General features: G+C 33.1%; 1 protein-coding gene and 1 non-coding gene across 6 annotated transcripts in view; one reads left to right on the plus strand and one right to left on the minus strand.

Annotated features, from left to right (window-relative positions):
• The window catches only part of LOC121479955 (activating transcription factor 7 interacting protein), a 110,060-nt gene that overhangs the window by 28,317 nt on the left and 61,124 nt on the right, over positions 1–20,619 (plus strand). Inside the window, exon 1 of one of the 5 annotated variants that reach the window (XM_041736108.1) lies at positions 20,086–20,207. The exons of the other annotated variants lie outside the window; for them this stretch is intronic. The gene's annotated coding sequence lies outside the window, so the exon portion shown is untranslated. Of the gene's footprint in view, positions 1–20,085; positions 20,208–20,619 lie in introns of those variants that run through there. 5 annotated transcript variants of the gene reach the window in all.
• LOC121480464 lies at positions 4,366–4,487 on the minus strand. Its single transcript, XR_005984982.1, has one exon. It is a non-coding gene; the product is annotated as a small nucleolar RNA SNORA40 (small nucleolar RNA).

Genomic DNA, 20,619 nt, shown 5'->3' on the forward strand with positions numbered 1-20,619 from the left:
ATTCTCCTGTGTTGGGAAGCCCCAGTGACCCAGTGGTTTAGCACCGCCTGCAGCCCAGGGCATGATCCTGGAGACCCTGGATGGAGTCCCGCGTCAGGCTCCCTGCATGGAGCCTGCTTCTCCCTCTGCCTGTGTCTCTGCCTCTCTCTCTCTCTCTCTCTTTCTCTGTGTCTCTTATGAATAAATAAATTTTAAAAATCTTAAAAAAAATTTCCCTGTGTTTTCTAGGCTAAATATCCTCCATTTCCCCAACTATTCTTCGTATAATATGTTGTTCTAGGTCATCCTTTAGCCTGGTCATTCTATTTGTCTTTTTTTTTTTTTTTTTTTTTTTGAGTCTTTCTTTATCTGGGCCACTCAGAACTAAATCTAATACTAATAAATGTCTCCTTTCCTTTAGACTGAGTGCTTCTGTTCTGCAGTTCAACTTTGTATTGACATTTCTAGCTCTGTTGCATTTTATTGATTTTGCAATGAGTTCAAATCCTTAGGTATTTTTCGCACATACCATTGATACCCTTTAATATGCTTGAATATTTGAAGCAAGTGTATTGCTTTATATTTGTAGTTATGTTTTCTTTTTAATTTCTAATGTTGTTTATTATGCTTTCTTTCAATTTTCCTTGATACGTTTTCTACTTTTTAATAGTTTTTTCAAAGAACTGGCTATTGCTTTTATTGTTGCTTGCTGTTTTATTGGGTTTTCTCTCATAAATTTTGCTTTTATTACAATTCCCTGCTTTAGGGTTGTACTTTTCCTCCTTCACTGCATTTTTGAGTTTGTGTTTCTTTTATTAATATGTACAGTTTAAGGCTATCGAGTTTATTAATATGTACAGTTTAAGGCCTCTGAGTTATTATTTCACCACTGATTTCCTCTTTAATCCAATTTTTTTTTTTCGTTTACAAGGGGATCCTTTTCCTCTTGTTTCATATTTGCTCATCTAACTTTGTTATCCTATGGACAGAGGATGTGACTGATTTTTTTTTGTCTTTGAATTTATTATTTCCTTATCACATATGTGATCAATATTATTATTATTATTATTATTATTTTAAAAGTTATTTATTTATTCATGAGAGACAGAGAGAGAGAGAGGCAGAGACATAGGCAGAGGGAGAAACAGGTTTCATGCAGGAAGCCTGATGTGGGACTCGATCCCAGGGCTCTGGAATCATGCCCTGAGCCAAAGGCAGATGCTCAGCTGCTGAGCTACCCAGGCGTCCTTGTAGTCAGTATTAATGTATGTTGAATGTGTTCATGAAAAATGCATATTCCGGGTTTGTTGGATATATAATTCTATTTTTCTATTAAGAAATAGATGCATTATTTATATTTCATTTTCTTCATCTGTAGATTTTATAAAGAGATCTGATTATGGATTTATTAGGTTCTTCCTGAATTTTTTAAATCTGTTTTTGTTTCATGTGATTTGAAGCAAAATAATTTGGTGGATTTTACCTTTTATCTATAGGAAATATATTTTCTTTTTGTCCAATTACTTGATTTTCAATTAGAATTCTTTTTTCCATGATATATATAGGTTTTATGTGTATACTTACTTTTTTTTTGGTTAGCATTTCCTTATTGTATCATTTTCTATCCTTTATATTTTTAACCATCCTATACTATTTTAGTAGAAGGCATGTCTCTTGTTTATAATAATGCACATCTGATATTTTTGTTACTTTATCCAGTTTGAAACCTGATATTATTTTTAGATTGACAGTTCATTATTTTTGCCCTACAGTTCACAGCCCCTAAATCTTTTAACTCCCATCTTATATTATGGGAGATTTTAATTCCAGCATACTTATTTTAGTTAATGGATTCTGTTATGTCAGCCAGCTCATGAGTTTTACTTGTTCCTTGGAGCTTTGATGTTTTCTTTTCGAGCATTATCTGAGTTCCCTAATTTGAGTTCCTCCCCCATTTCTTAGGTTCTTTTTCTGTCTGACTTTGTACTCTATTTTTTATGTAATTGTTTTAACAAAGGTCTGTTTCCTCAGTCTTTGCTCAGAAATAATATCTTTACTTCTTTATCCTATTGATAACTAGTTTTTCTGGCAATAGAATAATATGCTAAAAAATAACTTTTCCCCTGAACTTAGAGGATGTTGTTATTTATTTTACCATTCAGTATTGCTGATGACAAGTCTGATGTCAGTTTAATTCTTATTCCTTTATAGTTAAGTGACATTTTTACTCTAAGTTATTAATATTCCTCATTGGTTTTCTGAAGTTTTAACGCAAATATGTCTAGGTGTTAGGTTTTTGTGCTTGCTTTAATTTAGTCTGTTTTGGTAATTAGCAGGCCTGTTCTATGAAAAACGTAGATATATTTTTAAATTTAACTCTGTGAATTGTTTTTCTTATTTTCTTTTCTCCTCAGTTCTTTTTTCTAAAACTCCTCATCACTGAAAGTTGTTGCTTCTGGGTATGTTCTTAGCTTTTCTGTTTTTCCTTTGTATAATATTTTGAGAGGACATCTGGTCTTGATTAAGTGTTTCTTACTTCAGCTGTGTCCATGCAGCTCTTTTTGTAAATTTCTAAGATTTTAGATTGATTTCTTTTCATAGCTACTTGTTCTTGTGGTTATAGTACCTCTTCAAAATATTTAATGTACTGTTTTAAAATGTTTTCTGTTCATTCTTCTAAGTAACTAGTTCTTTTGTTTGTGGAGTTTGGCATCTATTTTGTGATTATACTCTTTTTTTGTATTTGAGATTTCCTGTTTTACTTTGGGTCAGTGCTGACTGAAATGATTGCAAGGGGTTGGGAAGTGGTACTTGTACTTGCTCATGAGGAATGCTGGAAATTTATCCTTTGGGCTGTAGCCTTCCTTCCTTATCTCTTCTGTAGTTTAGTGTCTGGGTGGGGCAACTAATACATTTCTAAATGTCACTGCTACTCTGGCTTAGCATTAGCATGGAAGAGATTGGGAAAAGTGGAATGAGTTTAACTGTTAAGATACAAATTACATGAATGGGTCTTCATTGTGAAAATTCAAACTGGCACATCTAAATGAAACTTGGCATTTATATTCCCTTGTCTTTCCCCAAGTGAACTTCTATAAACTAGTCAGGCGTTTATCCTTCCAGACTTTAAAATATCACTTGCGTGCCTATATTAATGTTAAGAAATAAATTATTTTTGTGTTTTAATAAATTACTTTTTAAAAATGACTTTATAAAACCTGGAAACAATTTATCTACTACTTATATGTTTAAGTCCTTTCTATTTTATTATCCCATTTAACCTGTGTAACATTTTTATGAGGAGAGGCATTGTTAGAATTTTAGTTTCATAGTTGAGGATACTGAGACAAAGAATGGATATATTATCCTGAACAGGTAACTTAGCTAGGAAATGATAGTGCCAGTATTCAAAAAGATATATCTGGCTCCAGCTTTTGCGTTAGTGTTAAGAATTCTGCAATTACTTTGTTGTATGCTTTACATTCATGCCCATGAAAGAAATCTACAACATTCTTAACTTTTCAGTGTTAAGTCAGGATTCTCCACAGTATTTTTTTAAAAAAGATTTTATTAATTTATTAATTAGAGACACAGAGAGAGGAGCAAAGACATAGGCAGAGGAAGAAGCAGGCTTCTTGGAGGGAGCTTGATGCAGGACTCGATCCCAGGACCCTGGGATCATGCTGTGAGCCAAAGGCAGATGCTCAACCACGGAGCCACCCAGGCACCCCTCCACAGTATTTTTTAAATGCTGTTTTCTTAGCTATGGATATTATATTTGTTTGTATTTTTTAAATTTAAAGTCAATAAATTGTTGTTTAAGGAGTTTTGCATGTGACTCCTTCCACTGTCAGTCACCCTAGTTCCTCCGTAGTCAGAATCATAATCTTCAAAATAGCCCTTTTAAAAAGAACTTTTTGTTCAGTTCACAGTTGTCACTGCCATTCAGTCAATAGTTCTTTTTGGATGGGTCTCTTTGATCTCTACTTGTGTATGGACATTCTGCAAGAATTCCTCACTTGTAATTTTTGGGATCCAGTTTATTTAAGCAGTTTATTTAGGGTCATGTTTAGGATCTGCCTGGTTCTGAATGTCAGACACTCTCTAAACATGAGTAAGTTCAAATCATATTTACCACTAAATTATCACACCCTAGAATTGTATAGATTGTTGGATTATGCCAATAGTTTTAAGTCCAGATGTTATGTTCTCAATTAAAACCTAAAGAGAAAGAAGGCATCTTTGTTTCAAGTCAACATTAAAATTAGAATACTAATTCGGTAGAGCTGAGATTTCCATTATATCCTATGCTTTTAATAATTTTATAGTCTTGGAGCCAACCTTCATGTTTATTAGTGCCCTATCTCTTTAGCCTCTTTTAGGTATCATATTTTTTCTTATCTGTATCATAATTCATATTTGAACAATGAGTTCTGGATAATAAAAGGGGATTTATTTTTCCCACTTGTATAAAACTTTGTCCACAAACTAAACAAAAACAATATGTATTTTTGCTATTTTGGTAGAGGCGTAGGTATTCTGATACATTCCTTTTAAAAAAAATGTTAGTGTATCTTTTCTTTTAAACTTATTTTTATTTTTTTAGAGCAGAGGGGAGTGACAGAAATAATCTTATTATTTTTTAAAGATTTTATTTATTCATGAGAGAGAGAGAGAGAGAGAGAGAGAGAGAGGCAGAGACACAGGCAGAAGGAGAAGCAGGCTTCTTCCCACAAGGAGCCCAATGTGGGACTTGAACCCGGGTCGTGGGATCGGGCCCTGTGCCAAAGGCACACACTCAACCACTGAGCCACCCAGCAGTCCCTAGGGAGATAAATCTGAAGCAGGCTCTCTGAAGCAGGCTCCATGCCCAGTGTGGAGCCTGATGAGGGGCTTGATCTTAACAACCTTGAGATCATGACCCAAGCCAAAATCAAGAGTTAGGATGCTTAACCAATTCAGCCACCCAAGTGCCCCCAGTATGTTAGAATATCTTAAGAAATCCAATAATGTCTTTGGTGTGTCAAAATGGTGCAGTTTTTGCCTATTTTTCTTTAAAAATGTTTATGACAATGATGTCTCACTGCTATATATTATTTTATTGCTAATTATAGATAGTTGCCAGTCAGGTGTGAAAAACTGTATCTTCTTTTTGTTTAGTCTTTTTGTGATTATTAGTGAAGTTGAACATCTTTTATGTTTGTTTTATGATTCCCTGTTTATGATTTTTAATTTTTATTTTGAATTGATTATCTTTTTCATTCACTAATAAGTATTCTTTTTTATTCTGGATACTAATTCCATATCACTATGCTTTTTAGTTTTCAAGTATTTCTCAAAATTTATGGTAACTTGTAGTGCTTTCTGTGCCTTTGAAAATTTGTGTTATTTCATATCTAGTCTGTTTGCTATTGTACTGGTATGCTCAACTGCTATTTTGTTCATTTTCAACCATTTATTTCAAGATCTACTTAATTCTTATTAATTTGTGATGCTATCTCTATCAGATATTATATTGCTTGTGTCTGTCTTCTGGATAATTTATTGCACTCATCTCTTAATACCTTTTTTTTTAAAGCTTTATTTATTTATTTATGATAGACACACACACACACACACACACACACACACACAGAGAGAGAGAGAGAGAGAGGCAGAGACACAGGCAGAGGGAGAAGCAGGCTCCATGCCGGGAGCCCGATGCAGGACTCGATCCCGGGATCCAGGATTGTGCCCTGGGCCAAAGGCAAGCGCCAAACCGCTGAGCCACCCAGGGATCCCCTCATCTCTTAATACTTATACTTCTTTGTCATATCCTCACATCTGAAAGGGAAAGCATCATTCTTTTTCTTTTGACTTTCAATTTTCTTCCTATTTTGCCATTTTTTAATAGATTAATTTCCAAAGTTTGTTATAATATAAAACATAACTTTTTTTTTTGGCTAAACATTGTACCTAGAATTACTTCTAATAGGTTTCATCTGGGAAGAAATTTATGTTTTTCTACATTAAGCCTTGTGTCCAACATAAGTTTAATATTTTATATTTTGGGGGACACCTGGCTAGCTTAGTGGCTGGGCGTCTGCCTTTGGCTCATTGTGATCCTGGGGTCATGATCCTCGGGTCCTGGGATCGTGATCCTCGGGTCCTAGGGTTGAGTTCCACATTGGGCTCCCCACAAGGAGCCTGTGTCTCCCTCTGCCTATGTCTTTGCCCCTCTCTCTGGGTCTCATGAATAAATAAATAAAATCTTTTAAAAAAAAGTTTTACATTTTTATTCTGTACCTTTGTGAAGTTTTTCATATATGTCATATATGTAGATACCTTTTCTTGCCATTCTGGAATAAATGTTTTCTTCTTGTATCTTCTGTGTTTGAGCTCTTACTGCCTTGGTAGGATTTCTAGAACAATATTGAGTATATTATCACACTTTCTGTTTTTGCCTTGAATGGAAATACCTGTGGTGTCTTACTACTAAATGTAGTTTCCCATTGGTTTGAAGTAGCTTGTATCAGCGTTAGGAGCATTCTTTATGTTCTTAATTTTTATTTTTATCAGTGAACGAATGTTGAAACATATGCCAGTGCCTTTTCAATATCTGTTGAAAGTTGACAGTTAATTTTTGTAACCATTTTGACTTGTAAATATATTTTTAGATGTGCTTAATTATTAGAGATGCTTACAATTAGAAACAGTGCAGTTTGGGGTAAAAAAAAATTATCTCTTCTTTTAGTAGTTAACCAGGCATAAGAGGACAAAGGAATTTGAAGAAGATGTATAGTTTCTTGTCTGTTGTCCTCACAGTCCCAACATAGAAAGTCTCAGGCCTGTCCCACAGACTGTTCTCCTAGTTTCTTCAAGGGCTGTTCTTGCACAATATAGTTATTAAGTCAATTGTTACGCCTTCAACGGTGATACGACAAATCATATTTCTTCTCTTTCCCGAGAGAATAACTTCACAGTCTTAATTTCAACATTAAAAAGATGACAAAAAAATTTAGGAGAGAAATATAATAAATATTTGGAAATACCAAAATGAAGTCCTTGATCTGAATTTGGGAATCTTTTAAAATAAGAGTTTGGCAACTTACTCTATTTATTATTGTATCTCTTTGTAATTTTTATTTCCTTTTCTTCTTCATTTTGTAAATTCTGGAGGCTCTAGGCTCTGTTAAATATTTTCATGTGGCAGAGAGCCAGATTTCAGTGGCTCTGAGCTCTGCATGTTCCTGTTGCTTAGCAACTACTTGTGAAGTCTTGTGGATGTAACTGAATTATAAATAGGGTTATGAGCAGAAGTGAAGTTGAAATTGTAAAGAAAGGCATACTCTTTCCCCCCTTTTAGCTGAATTTGAGTGATTCTTTATGCAGAATCAGTTTTCAGAGATCTGGCTTATAAAAATTAGTACTAACTCTATCAGGAAGGTGTTATAAGGGTTCTGTAGAAGTTTTGTTTATAATGACACATTCAAAAGCATGATTTTGATTATTAAAAACAAATTGTTTTGGAGAGATGATGGTTAATGGAAAATAGAGAACTTCTAATTTTCATGGTCACTCATATAGAAAGATTTTATTGCCTGCATTTCTCTTCCACTTTTATATTAAAATCTACATGCAGTAACACTTCAATCTTACAGGATTTTTTTGTACTTTTAATCACATTGTGTTTGTAGAGTATCCTAAAAATTGACCCATAATAGTGACCATGTAGGCATTTGGTAAAGATTGAATACATGAAAAACCCAGCCTACTTTTATAATTTTTCAGTAGAACGGTGGATTTTGGGGTATATATTATTAAAATTTTATTTAATAATCAAAACTTAAAGGATCCTAAACAGTCTTCTAATTTAATTTGTTTATTCCAAATGGAAAACTTTAGACTTAAAGGTGTTATTTAATGATTTATCTAAGCCAACAGTCCCCTGCACATCTGGGTTTTTTCTCTGTTAGTCTCTCTTGCTGATGCATATCTAGCAGCTCTTTTTTTTTTGCACTCATATTTCATTAGTCTGCACAAAATTTAATTGTATTCTGTAACTTATAATAAAAATGTACAACTGAATTCAGTAACAAGCACAACCAATATGAACAGATTTAGATGAGAACAGAAGAACATGAGATCTCAGTGTATTTGTGGTTATCAGTCAATATGTGTATTGAATGGGTAGACAACATTGGTTCATTTACTGTGGTGGTTAGAAGGAGAGTGGTTAAGAGAATTTCCAAAATATAGTGTTTTTGGTCCAATCTCTGCAGATTTTTTTTTTTTTTTTTTAGGTTTTAAAAGATGAAACACAGGGATAATTCATGGTATGGGATGAAGGGACTCCCTATTTTCTTAGATTGCATCATGAACTGTTGATAATAGCTTCTGACAGTTCAACCTGTGAAAATAAGCTTTTTAGGATTATTTGCCAGAAACAAGTAGATTGTATTTTTATTCATCATTAGTGAGAAAATATTAGATTCGGAATGTAATTTTTCTTTGCTTCCTGTGGGAGTGCTGGTCCATTCTGAGTTGTATGCCCAGGAGAGATCTTGCCATCAAAAGCATAGCATTTTTCCTAAGTTTTAACTGAAGGAAAGATTTATTTGTGAAGAGTTACCGTAAATATAATTCTAATTAGATCTGCAAGGAGGGATAACATACCAACAATATTGCCTTGCTATAGAAAAGAAAAATAATAGGTACAAAGAGGAATTTGAGTTTGCCCCAGGATATGAAAGAAGGTTAAGGTTCTTCCTTTAGTTATGTTTGTTATTAAAACTACGCTTTTGTACACATAGGCTAGGGTCCCAGAACATCTGGCTCTCAGCTGGCATTTTAAACTCCTGTGAGTTCTTGAGGTAGAGGGCCAAGAGAGGGAGAAGAGAATGGAGAAATGAAAGGGTAAAGTTTCTCAAACTGTCTAAACTTCTCCAGGGCATTTTAGTTGCTGAACTAATTAACACCGAGGTGTCATTGATAATTCAGTGAATGGTATGAATTTTTGGTATGAATTTTTGATAGTTCATACCAAAAATTCAGATTGGTATGTGATAAGATGCATGGCTGTTCCACATAATTTTCTGCAAGCATCATGCTTTTTCTGTTTTCTTAAAACTGGCTAGTATAAGTGAATTTTTTAAAAAAAGTATTATAGCGGTTTTAAGTAATATTTAAGAGAATATGAAGTGCTGAGGTTTACATTTAAAATGATAATATCTAGGATTATAAAGTAATTTTCCCAAACCTGTAGTACCTTGATACAAAATTTGACCCATTTGTTATGTTCTCCCATGCTAATTGCAACTCATTTTGCTTTCCTTTGTGATGAGGATTATAGTTTATTCAGATAAGTAAATAAGATCTATGTACATAGAAGATTTAAATTATACAGAGAACACAGTATCTTGAATACAGTTGTAGTTAGATTTTGGATATCCAAGTCACATACAACAGTAAGAAAAATAAATAAGACAGTATGCTCAGTTTCTTTTTACTCGGACCAGTGTTTAAAATAACAGTATTTATGCTTTTAAAAGTTTGGTTAAGCTTTATTTTAAAATCTAGCTATCTCTAAATGTTTAGATGAAAAGGATATATTATTCAATTTGCTCCTTTCATTATATATTGCTCATGTTTCTCCATCCCTCACTGGAATTTTTCTTGTTACTTAAAACTGTTTCACGTTCCGATTGTTTCTAAGCTTTATTTATGATTATAGTAAGTTCTTTACATATAATTTTCAAAATTAAACTTTTAGTATAATATAAACTAAGTTTTCTGGTTAAAATATACTAATAATTCACTTTGCATTTTGGATAACAAATAGTGCTCAAAGAGAACATTTAAAAATTTAACTTGCAATCTTATTAAAATACATTGATGGAAAATTTGATGTAAGAAATGCATAAAACACGGACTTTGATAAATAGTATTTGTTTTAATGTGAGTGTCTGACCAGCCTTTTATTTCAGCAAGTATAATTTTAATTTCTTGAAGTTTAAAAAAATTTTTTTTCTCCTTTTCTTCTTCCCTCCTTTTTTATGACTTTGGTGATTTCTTACTAGCTGATAGTCTTTGTAGTTACTACATTAGACTGCATATTGTGATCTTTAGGAATTAACATGTACTACATAATCTGTAATGTACAAGAACCATTTACGTTAAGCACAATTAGGTTGGAAAATTACAATGGTGAAATAGGTTCTGTTATCTGGAATAACAATAAGAAATGTTAGGCATTGTCAACTTTAGCGTTATTGCACTTGGCAAAATTGAAAAATCAAAAATAGCAGTATTATAGATTATAATTTTATATGTTAATTAACTTTTACTTGACATGAACAAAGGCATGGCCCCTACTTTATTTAGAGATCTGCTTTCATAAATTATTTAATCTTTGTCTTTTTAGTATACGGTAAATGGTCTTTTACCCATAACTCAGATTCCTAAATAATTTCAAAGACAAAGTGATAGGGAAAAGTGCAGTGCTATTCAGACTTTGAGAGATTTTATAGAGCCTTGAATGTTTTAGAGCTGTGATTAAGATGCCTCATCATTTTCTTGAAAAAGAAAAATGCTTAAATATGTATATATACACACATATACCTATATATAAGTAAATAATGTGAACAATGACACATGCCTTGGAGGGGACCTTAGTTTAGTGTTCATTTTTTTCTTTAATTGCCATCTAGTAAGAAAAGATGCCAAGTTAGTATTTTAGATGATGAAATGAAAGACACATCTTTTCCCCTAAGAAAATAAAGTTTTTGCTGGTAGTTTTGCCCTTATAGTCACATCTATTCTGGGATTTATACTAGTGTATTCTATTTTTAGGCTGTTACCAGGCAGATTTAAAATTTCTCCTTTTATGGTTGTCTAATTTCTAGCTTTCTGACTGGTTACATGAACCTGCTTTCTTTAGCCAACCACAGTGACTATGCAAACTGTATTTCAGTTTCTGTTGCTATGAGAGAACTGATAAGATGGCTGCAGGGGGCTCCCTTTGGGTATGTTTATTATTGTAGAGAAGATTGTCATCATTATATAATATAATAAGCAAAAGGAGATTTTTTTCAAAAGGAGATTTTATTTTTTGAAATATGAAATCAAACTAAGTAAATTTTATAAGGCTTAAGAAGTTCCTCTCATGTCAGGTTTGATTAATTTTAATGGTGCTATGTGTTGCACTTTTTCTGAGGCAGCATTGTGTGTAAGTGGGTATATTGTTACTTTTTGTTAGTAAATAAGCATCCTGAGTCCCTATAAAGAAAGGTTGTCCTCATGTACACCTGCTGTATGTGAATTTGCTAGCATGTTAAAGTTCTGTCAAAAATATTATAGATTACTATCTTTGTTTTGTAAAAGGGTAATTTAAATTTTTTTTTATTTTTTATTTTGGGTAATTTAATTTTTAAAACAATTTTATTTACTTATTTGAGAGTGAGAGAGAACATGAGAGAGAAAACACTAGCAAGGAGAGGGCGAGAGCACACACCCTGCTGAGCAGGGAGCCCAACAACGAGGGGCTCTATCCCAGGACTCTGGGCTCCTGACCTGAGCCGAAGGCAGATGCTTAACCAACTGAGCCACCCAGGCACCCTGTAATTTAGTTTTTAATTTAAGAGTAATTTTAGATACTAGTTATATTTGTATAGTTCATCATTCTTTCAGCCAATATATACTAAGTGTGTACTATGTGCCTGACACTATATACTTAATATATCAGAATACTTATTTTTCATTCTTTTGTTAAATTACCTCTGAAGCACATTATGATTCCAGCAGATTTTAAAATGTTTTCTGACAACAAAGTTATAGTCACTTAAAATGTTTTAATCTTATACTAGATTCATGATGCGATATGCCAAAGTGTTTTGTTAAACAATACATAAATAGAGACATTAAAGTCCATTTTAATAATTATTTCTAAAAAGGTGCATTTAAATTATTGGCAAATGCAGTAAAAGGTGGCAAAACCATTATTTTGTGTAAAGACAGTGCTGATAAAATATGACCAAGCTTTATGTAATTCCAGAACGTTCACTGAATATACCTCACTTTAACACAAATCTATCAACCTTAATTACATATAAGGTCTTTTGGTTATAGTGCCCGTTTGTAATAGAAGCAAAGGTTTCTGTTTTATTTAAGATTTTCTAGTTCTTTTGTTAGTTTTGCATGTGTAGATTTTATTAATACACATATATGGAGTGTTTATCTGTCTGTGCTCAGTAGTATTCTTTGATTTTTTTATGATAGATTTTTATTTATTATTATTATTTTTTACCACATATGAGCATCTCATGCCCATAGTTATCATTCTGTGAGATAAGCATACTAAGGAATTGTTCCATTTAATACAGGGAAAAAAAATAACTAGTTTATTTAGCTTAGTACAGGTGAATAAGGCTGCCATTATTTTATGTATATTGCCTCTCATCTCTTGTATGATTATAGATCTACTTCTTGGCCCAGAAATGTAAACTCCTTAAAGTATAACCCAACATTCAGTTCCCTTGGTATAGTTGTTTTATGTGTATTGAATGTGTGACCTAGTAAAGGGGGATTAGGTAAAACAAAACAAAACAAAACAAAAAATTCACTGTAATTCTATTTTTTTTAAGAACAATTTGAGATATAATTCATATACCATACAATTCACTTGTTTAAAGTGTATAACCTAGTGGTTTAAAAAATATTTACACAGTTGAGGCACCTGGATGGCTCAGTTGGTTGGGCATTGGACTCTTGATTTTGGCTCAGGTCATGGTCTCAGCATCATGGGGTGGAGTGCTCTGCACTTGGTGTGGAGACTGCTTGAGATTTTCTTTCTCTCTCTATCCCTCCCCTTACTTGCCCAAGTGCTCTCTTTCTCTCTCTTTCTCAGATGAATAAAATCTTAGATATTCACAGCGTTTACAACTATTAGCATAATTAATTTTAGAACATTTTTGTCCTATAAAGAAACTCCTTACTCTTTAGCAGCCATTTTGTGTTTTCCCAATTCCTCAACCCTAGGCAACCACCAGGGTGCTCTCTGTATTTATAGATTTGCATATTCTGGACATATCACATAAATGGAATCATTCAACATGTAGCCTTTTGTGAGAGGCTTTTATTCAGCACTGTTTTCAAGGTTTATTCACATTGTAACATTTATCAGTACTTCATTTCTTTTTATAGCCAAATAATATTCCTTTGGATATAATACATTTTGTTAGTTGTTGGACTTTTGGGTTATTTTGGCTATCATGAATAGTCACTTTTTGGCTGTCTATGAACATTTGTGTACAGGTTTTTGTGTGGACATATGTTATTATTTCTTTTGAGTATATAGGTAGGAGTGGAATTGGTAGATCTTATGCCAACTCTATGTTTAACATGTTGAGGAACTACCAGACTGTTTTCCAAAGCAGCTGCTTCATTTTACAGTTCCACCAGCATTGTATGAGGTTTCCAGTTTCTCTACATCCTTGCTAACACTTGTTATTTTCTCTCTTTGATCTTAGCCATCTTGATGTGTGTATATAGTGGATATTTCATTGCTTTGATTTGCATTTCTCTTATGACTAATGATAGTGAACATCTTTTCATGTTTATTGTTTATTGATACATCTTTGGGAGAAATATCAAGTCCTTGTTCAATGTTAAATTGGGTTGTTTTTTTATTATTGAGTTATAACAGTTTTTGTATGTTCTAGTAGATACAAGTCTTTTATAAGGTACATTGTTTGCAGATATTTCCTCCTATTACTGTGAGTTGTTTCACTTCCTTGATCTGTCATTTGCATCATAAAAGTTTTTAAAGTTTGATGGAAGTCCAGTTAATCTGGTTTTTTTTTTTTTTTCCTTTCATTGCTTGTTTTCTTTGGGTCATATATAAGAAGTTATTGCCTATTCTAAGATGTAAATTTATGCTTTCCTTTAAGATTTAAAACTTCTAGCTCTTAAATTTATGTCTTTGAGACACTTGAAGTTAATTTTTATATATGGTATGAGAAGAGGAGTCCAAATTCATTCTTTTGCAAATGGCTATGCACATGTAGTCCCCACACTATTTGTTGAAAATACTATTCTTTCTTCATTGAATTGTCTTGGCACCCTTGTCGAATATTAGTTGACCGTAAATAAATATGAGGATTTATTTCTTGAGTGAGTGATCTATTCCATTGATTTATATGTCCGTCCTTTTTTTTTTTTTTAAGATTTTATTTTATTTTTTATTTATTTTTTAGAGAGAGAGAGAGAGAGGCAGAGACACAGGCAGAGGGAGAAGCAGGGTCCATGCTGGGAGCCTGACGCGGGACTCAATCCCGGGGCTCCAGGATTGGGCCCTGGGTCGAAGGCGGGCGCCAAACCGCCGAGCCACCCAGGGATCCCCTATGTCCGTCCTTTTTGCTAGTAGTACCACCACACTGATAGGATTACTGTAGCTTTGTAGCAAGTTTTGAAAATATGAAGAGTGAGTTTTTCAACGTTGTTTTTCTTTTTCAAGATTATTTTTCCTATTTTGGGTCCCTTGCATTTCCATATGTATTTAAGGATCAGCTTGTCAGTTTCTGCAAAAAAGAAAACTAGAATTTTAATAGGGATTACCAGTAGATTAATTTTGAATGTTGTCATCTTAATATTAAGCTTTTTGATACAGGAGTATGCATTGTCTTTGTGTTTATTTAGCTCTTCTTTAACTTCCTCAATATTTCATAGTTTTTCAGAGGATGAAGCTTTGTACTTCTTTTTATTATTATTTTTGATGCTATTGTAAATAGAATTGTTTTTTAATTTCATTTTTTAGAAGATTTTATTTATTTATTCATGAGAGACAGAGAGAGAGAGAGAGAGAAGTAGAGACATAAGCAGAGGGAGAAGCAGGCTCCATGCAGGAAGCCTAATGGGGGATTCGATCCCGGACCTCTGGGATCACACCCTGAGCCAAAGGCAGATGCTCAACCACTGAGCCACCCAGGCATCCCTAACTTCACTTTTGAATTGTTCATTGTAACTGTATAGAAATACAGTAGATTTTATATATTGATCTTGTGTCTTGCAACCTTCTAAGGTCATTTACTAGTTTTAATGATTTTCTTGGTGGATTTTTTACAATTTTCTGTATATAAGATTTTGTCATTGAACATAGAGAAAGCTTTACTTTGTTCAAGTTAGATACCTTTATTTCTTTTCTTTTTTTTTTTTTTTTTTTGTCTAATTGCCCAGGCTAGAACCTCTAATCGATGCTGAATAGGAGTGGTAAGAGCAAGCATTTTGTCTAATTCCTGATCTTAGGGTAAAAGCTTTCTTTCACTATTAAGTATGTGAGTTGTGGGCTTTTCGTAAATTCCCTTTATAGGGTTGAGGAAATTGGCTTATATTTTGTTTAGTGAATTCTGTTATTTGCTGAGATGACTTATGGCTAAGTTACTTTTAAAAGATAATAGAGTATATAGGATCCTGGTAGTAGTATTAACGTAGCTAATATATGAACTAGTCTGCAGGTTGCATTTACTCTGTGGATAGTCTTTTGTGATTATATTGAATGACTTCTCCATTTTCAAAGTGATAGAGAAGGAAGTTATGGCAAATACCATAATACAGTTTACTCTTGAACAATATGGTTGATAGGGTGATAATTCCTAATGCAGTAAAAAATTTGCATATAACTTTTGACTTCCCTAAAACTTAGCTAATAGTCTCCTATTTACTGGAAGCTTTTCTGATAACATTAGCAGTCAGTTAGGACATATTTTATATGTTGCATGTATCATATACTTTATTTTTATAGTAAAGCTAGAGAAAAGGAAATATTAAGAAAATAAGGGAAAAAATTTACAGTACTGTACTGTAAAAAATTTGCATATAAATCGACCCATGCAGTTCACACCTGTATTAATCAAGGATTATCTGTTGTTTATTGCTTAACATTCTAGAACACTCTGTGGTAACAAAATTTAAAGGATAAAATGTATAAGAAGGGCATATATGCTAATAAAAACAACTTGGTACTGAATTGGGTGTCTGGTTGACCCTACCAAGTTAAAATTACTGTGTAAAGAAATGTGTGTTAGCAGCATGGTTATTGGTGTATTCATTCAGATCATATGTAGATGTGAATTTATGTAAGTTGTCAAATAAATGAGAAAAGACTATGACTTGGTATAGTGTCTGACATGTATTTGCCCCTGGATAAATGTCAGTGTCTTTTTTACCTTTAAGATATATTGTTTAGTTAACAAAAAGAGGAATTTATAATATAGAAAAAGTGTAAGTCATGCCTAAATATAATAAGCATCGAATTTAAGATTATGTTTAACTTGTGTTAAGGAGTTAGGGATGGAGAAGGAAGAGCATGCTGTCTGGTAGTGTTATATAGAGGGCTTTGTTTTTTTTTCCCTAATTGTTTTGTGTCTTACCTGGGTGATGGGTACACACATAGTTGTTATATCAGAATTTTGCATGTTCACAGTATTTTACAATGAAAAATTAATTACAAAAGAGCATCAGTATAACTAGACATTTGTAAAGTAATATAAACTTTGAACTAGAATGGAATTTAGCAAGCATTTGGTCTGATCTCAGTTTTACACTTGAGCAACCTGAAATCTAGACTGTTAGGGTGATTTATCCTATCTCAACTGTTATGCTAATGTTAGAACAGACATTGAGTAGATCCAGTTTTGTTAGTTTAGAAATCCTTGGTAGGCCAAGCTTTGTATAATTACGTATTTTTAAAACGTGGTAGATTATATGATATTTCACTATTATTATTTCTTCCTGTAAGATCTTGGATTATGTATTTATGCCTTTTGCCATGAGACATGAAGTGTTTTCCAGTGGTTGCTTTTTACTTCTCCACCCCCTTAATGTCTACTGTGCTTTTAACCAACAGACTATGAATGAAAGTGGCATATACTGTGTCTAAGAGATAGCTTTAAAACCCTGGTATATTGTATGAGTCTATCATTGGGGTCTTTTCCCTTTGCCACAAGACCTAGTGTGTGAGGGTGCTGCTCTTTCAGCCTATTATCTAGAAAGAAGAATCTTCTTAGCCAGTAAGATTTTCAGGGCGGGGATTGTTGCCCCAAGATTATTTCCTGGAAGCTGGCTAATAAACAAAGTAAGCTTTTATTCTTTCTCCTTAGGTTAGGCTGATAAGAAAAGTTAGAGCTGTTTCCTGGCATTTGAAGGATTATACATCTTTAAACTTCTCATAAATCATTCTGGGAGTTTTTTAATTCACCCAAGCAAACTGTGAAAATTACATTTGGACAACTTGTTTAAATTCCTGAATTTTAACTGAAGTTACTTCTGTAACTTCACTGTTACCTGCATAGGTGGTAGAGTTTGGGAGTGGGCCAAGCTGGTGGATAGGGACCTGATGGGTAACTGGCTAATTTTCTAAGGGGGTGTAATTTGATAAATGTATTCCAAAATTGGATTTGTTAGATCAGGTCGATTAGTTTTAATTTGCTGATATAACAGAATGGTCCCAGAAATATACTTGGAGGAGTGATTTTAGGGCATCTTGCATTTTTTCATGTAGACTACCCTAGAATTTCTCAAAACATGGCAGTGAATGTAACAAGTTAGACTCCAGTGACCATTCTGGTTTTGTTGTAACCAAAATTGCAAGAGCATGATTTGATCTTATTTTGTCCAAGAAATTGATGGTACAGAAATTCCCTGTTTCCTTTGTTGTTGATCATCTTCTAAAAATTTAGTGTGGGGATATTTCATTCCACATTTTGAGACTCCAGCTGATATTTGTAGGGTTGATGACAGGCAGAAGGGATTATTTGTTGAGGTGTCAAATATTATGATCACTTAACACTGTACTGAATAAGTGTTAGATAACAGATTTCACCGATCGATATTTTTTTAAAGATGGTAAGATAGCTAATGAAGATGTTTTTATGCAATCGAGAGAAGAACAATAGCATTAATAGAACTGAAGAATTGTGAACCACAGAGGATTCTGGGTCCTTAAGTAAATATTGCCAGTGCTTTGTGAGTGACTGGGGGAGAAAACCTATAGAAAGCAAGGGAATGTGGAAACATGATGAAAATCTTTATAGGATTTTAAATGGAAGTAGGGAGAGTAGTGCTTATGTTTAAAGTTTTAGGAAAATTATTAACAGAGATGTTATCCAGTTTTTAAGATAAAAATGTAGGAAGTCTTTATACTAAATTTGTGCAGATATGTATCAAAGTGGATGGATCATTGCATTATCAGGTTTACTGGTCTCATTAAGGGGTAGTAAACAGTAAAGCAGAGTTAAGTACTTATTTTGCAACATACTGCATATTCTTCATGATTTTATTTTCAGGACTGTTACAGAATTCTCAAGTAAAATACGAGTGTGTGAAATAAAATCACACACTTCTCAACGGAGAATGGGTTCTTAAAGAATCAAGTAGCAGAGCTATGTTTCTAAAGAGGCTAGGAATCGTGAGCATAAAGTGATTAAGAGTAAGCTATTATTAGTCCTGTTGACCAATATTTATTTAAGCCATTTAATGAAAACTTCAATTTGAATGAAAATTATTTCCAGCATCCCATTATTTGGAATAATGTTACACTAATGCCATTTAACAGCCAGAGTGTACTTGGAGTGCTTATGTCAAAGCTAAAAATGTCAAGTCCACTTAAATGGCTTTGCTTCACGTTTTGCAAGTTTGTGCTAAGTTTTATTTTTAAGTACACTTCATCAGGTATCCATAACTTTGAATTAGGATAGTGTTTGTGTGTGACTGCGTGTTTTGATTTAACAATCCAGGTACTTCCTATTGTTTTGTTAACTGTTCTTGGAAAGCGGTAGTACAGATCCTTGTTTATTCATCAAAGAAACTCTCCTGTAGACTTATTACTTAACCTGTAAATCTTGGAGTATCTTATGAATATGTTTCAGTTTCATCAAAAAGTTTCAATATAAACGTTCACCTTTATTTTCATACCGTTTGGATTCTCAGTAGAGTACTTGCCCTCATCTGCTTCCCTTGTTGCTGGGCAAGGTTTGTGATGCTGATGTCTGATTGGCTTTAGACAACTACGGCTTTGAGCCAATCAGACGGTGAATTTCAGTTCTCTCACAGGACGAAGTACTGAAGCAGCTGCTGATTTATTTTTCCTATGGGGAGATTATATAAACTAAGAGTATGGCTGCAGCAAGCTCCCTCTTGGGTATGTTTGAAAAATTACAGGGTTCATCTGTAACTGAAGGAGAAAAAAATGAGGTTTATTTTTAAAACTTGTTTACTAAGAAAATCTGATAGGTAGTGAATTTGAGAAAAAAATATATTCAGATGACAGATTTCCTATTTTTATTTTATAATTTTATGTTTAAAGGACTGTAGAATATGTAGTGTAGGCAAAATTTCCATTCAATTTACATGAATATTTACTGTTGTAATCCACACATTTGCTTTATTGCTTCAAAAGGGGAGAGCTCATAACCTGCTGTGAAAGGCAAGGCAGTTAAGGAGAAAAAGATATAGTAGCTGTACTTACAACACTTAATATAAATTGTCAAGAGTCAGACATTTTAATCTCATTAGATGAATCAAACGAAGTCAGTTCGGTGCAGTAGACAACAAAACACTTTATGATGCTGTATGTAGTAAACCTTTGGGTCCAGAATACTATTAATTTTTGGAATCAGAAACCTGTAACAACAGTGATAGGTGGGTATGAAAATAATCTTATTATTTGCATTTAAGGTATTGCTGAATTTTTAGTTACAAATGTTTTATAAATGTTAAACAGTGTGGATTTTTTGAAAAAGAAATTTACATTGGAATTTTGCAGATTCTTATCCATGGGGTGAGAAGTGTATTCTTATTATGTATTGTCCATGTTTGACTTATTTCTCCAGTTAGGGAGTTGATTCATATTTCTGGAAACACTCATGGATATTTAAAGGAAGATAAATTGAAATAGCATAAAAGTTGTAAATTTTTATTTATTTATTTATGTGATATATTAAATGTGTATCATATGGATTTAGATTTTATGCTTATATGTTCTAGATTACTTATATTAGACAAAGAACCTCACTAACGTATTGCGGATCCAGGTTTTAACTATGTTTCTCTGACCTTATTGTCTGTCTCCTGTTGCTGGGCAGGAATCAGGATGCTGGCTACTGATTGGCTGAGTTTGTGAGCAGCTCTTGAACAGCCACTTAAATTCTTGAGCTTTTTGAGCAGGCAGATTGTAGGCTAAGACATTACAGCTTTTGGTAATACTTCCCTTTGTTGTTTCATAGCTATGATCTCTTTGCTAGAAAAAAAGAATAAAAGTTATAGGTGGAAGAGGGATGAAGCAGAGAAGAAAATGTTTTCACTTAAAAAAAGAAGAGGCTCATTGGGCTTTCCTTAAAAAATAATTTACCCAAAATTTGAAAAAAATTCCAAGCTATAGGTACTTATTTACAGGTAACATACCCTTCTTGGGTATTTCAATATAAATTCCTTTGGTAAAGGTGAAAAACCCTTTATAGTGCTGTAGAAAAAGATTTTATTAGTGATGATATTATCTCAGAGTTCTTGAATCTGAATACACAGAATAGGGACCTAAAAACAGTTTTTTGATTATCTTCTTCATGAAAAAATATTTTCTAGAGAAAGCTTATGTTTTACACATTTACTTCT

This window comes from Vulpes lagopus, chromosome 21 (genome assembly GCF_018345385.1).
Source record: "Vulpes lagopus strain Blue_001 chromosome 21, ASM1834538v1, whole genome shotgun sequence".
Lineage (NCBI taxonomy): Eukaryota > Metazoa > Chordata > Mammalia > Carnivora > Canidae > Vulpes > Vulpes lagopus.